The sequence below is a fragment of the Penaeus vannamei genome, chromosome 10 (genome assembly GCF_042767895.1).
Source record: "Penaeus vannamei isolate JL-2024 chromosome 10, ASM4276789v1, whole genome shotgun sequence".
NCBI lineage: Eukaryota > Metazoa > Arthropoda > Malacostraca > Decapoda > Penaeidae > Penaeus > Penaeus vannamei.
Genome location: NC_091558.1, coordinates 33757036 through 33759535, shown reverse-complemented (window position 1 = coordinate 33759535; position 2500 = coordinate 33757036). Strand labels below are relative to the sequence as shown.

The window sequence follows — 2500 nt, the reverse complement described above, 5'->3', positions numbered from 1 at the left end:
AGCCAATGTTTTTGTTCTTCTTAATGATCTTGTTATTTAAGCCACAGCGGTGCCATAAATTAACTTAGTTATATATGCAAATGAGAAGTGAACCATCTTGGCATTTTCCTTGCGAACTAATTCAGTAATGTTTGCATGCATGTTCATTACCATCATTTCTTTTTATAAACATATTAATAAATAGACGAAGAAGGTAAACGGTAGAGAGTGTGAAACTCATATTCAGATGCAGATTGAATATCTGTATGTATCTATTCATATGATATTCACTTCCTTGTTTTTGTGACCTTAGGGAGAATACGGTAAATCTTTAAGAAACGGAATTTTGCAAGCCATCTTAAAGAGAAGATAATTGTAGATCTTATATATATACATATACGTATATATTCATATATATACATATATAAATATATATATAAAATATACATACATATATAAATATATATATATAAAATGTACATACATATATAGATATATATAATGTACTTTGATACTTTTCTTGGCACAGTAGGATATATTTTAAAAAGAAATGAAACAGGATAGGGACTTTATCTATCATATGCAGCAGCTTTAAGAGAGTCAAATGTGCTGGAAATCTGACGGTCACATCGTTGATATCATTTCAAATTCTCAATTACCAGACACAATGGGTGTGTTTATTCAGGTATAATGATATCTGTGAATGTGGTGGAATCTCACAGCGAGGTCGCGTGCACATTACATTCCTGGTGCTCCTTTTCGCGAATACTTTCATGTTTTGCCTGAAAGTTTAATGCGATATATTTATCATAATTACACAGCAGCGGGTAGATTTTACATCATGTTTACCTTACGTGATTAGGGGTGCGTGCTGATCAAATTTAGAGTGTAAGTTGAGGGTAAACGTTTCGACTGAAATTAGCTTTGGGTTTGGCTAAGCGTGTGTGGGAGGGGGGGGAGGGCGTGCATGCGTGCGTGCGTGTTTGCATGAGTGCCTGCGAGCGAGTGTGTGTGCGTGCGTGCGTGTGTATGTATGTGCATGCATTCACGCGCCTGCTTGCCCGCTTCCACATGTGCATACGAGGATGGACGCATACATTAAGCCTGGTGAATAGAGGTGCCAAAGTCACGCGCTAAAAGATCAAGGCGCGTTGGCGAGGAAGGGAGACCAGTCCCCGCAACCGCTAGCTCCACAAGGTCTCTGAGCTGTAAATGCCACGCCGCCAGGTAGTGATCGCCGATTCCATGACTACAGAGGAAAATAATGTTTAGTTTCCTCCTGTTCTGTTCTGCGCAGTATAACGGGTTGACCGGTTAATCCTTATGTTCAACGACGGAAAATTAAATACTGATAAAAGTTCGATTAAATTTGGGCGATAAAGTTTTTTTTTTCTTTTTAGGTGGGTTTGAGATGGATTCCTTTGTATTTGCCAGGTGTTGGTCGATGTTTTCGGAGAGGTGTCCTTTCTGTCCACGCCACGTGGTTTATTTTCGATAAGAAAGCTGATAAAGGGACTGTAGCGAATGACAACTGTATAGATGTCTTGTGATTTTCTGAGACAATGCTTCTGTACCACGTGCCGTCCACTCAGAGAGAGAGGGAGGGAGGGAGGGAGGGAGGGAGGGAGGGAGAGAGAGAGGGAGGGGGGAGAGAGAGAAAAGAGAGAGAGAGAGAGAGAGAGAGAGAGAGAGAGAGAGAGAGAGAGAGAGAGAGAGAGAGGGGAGAGAGAGAGAGAGAGAGAGAGAGAGAGAGAGAGAGAGAGGGGGAGGAGAGAGAGAGAGAGAGAGCGAGAGGGGGGGGGGGAGGGGAGAGAGAGTAGGCGAGGAGAAAGAGAGGGGTGAGGAGAGATAGAGGGGAGAGAGATAGAGAAAGGGGGGGGAAGAGAGAGAGAGAGATATGGAGGGAGGGGAGAGAGAGAGAGAGATTGAGTGGAAGAGAAAGAAAAAGAAAGAGAGACTTACCAACTCGTTGACGCAGCTGGATTAGTCGAGTCTTGCCACATCGTGCAACTTGTTTTATTTTTTTATCGAAGGGCATCGATTAGATATGATTATGTGTTCGGACTTAATTGTCAAGCTTTGTACCCCATTGTTAAAATGTAGGCGGATGGGCAAGGGTGTACCTCCGAAATGGGTGTCGGAAGAAGAGGTTTTCTTCGGTGATATTGGTTTTTACGCGTGGGCAACGACCGAACCCTTATTGTATTGTGACCTGACGTTTCTCACGTCACCCTCACGTTCAGACATTCCTGCTCGTGACACGGTCGTGAACAGCACACTTCTCGGACGTCCAACATCCAGCACTCTATTCACAAGTGACCAGCCTGCACGTGGGACACAAGAGCCTTGTAGTAATAGTGCGGGAGGAAGATTGTCCTAGTGGTCAGCAGCATCAGACGTTGTTGCCAGGCGGTGCATTTTTGAGCTCTGTTGTGCGAGCTGAAGTCGCTCCTCCATCTCCTCTCTCACTAGTCTGAGGCAGGACCCTGTCTTGGCCTCACTCCTTTCTGCTCGTGGCAGA

At 43.9% G+C, this 2500-nt stretch overlaps 1 protein-coding gene across 9 annotated transcripts in view; it reads left to right on the top strand.

Annotated features, from left to right (window-relative positions):
* SNF4Agamma (SNF4/AMP-activated protein kinase gamma subunit) overlaps positions 1 to 2500 on the top strand; it is a 252200-nt gene that overhangs the window by 215379 nt on the left and 34321 nt on the right. The window contains exon 1 of one of the 9 annotated variants that reach the window (XM_070126528.1): positions 1930 to 2500. This exon is cut by the window's right edge and continues 1866 nt beyond it. The exons of the other annotated variants lie outside the window; for them this stretch is intronic. The gene's annotated coding sequence lies outside the window, so the exon portion shown is untranslated. Of the gene's footprint in view, positions 1 to 1929 lie in introns of those variants that run through there. 9 annotated transcript variants of the gene reach the window in all.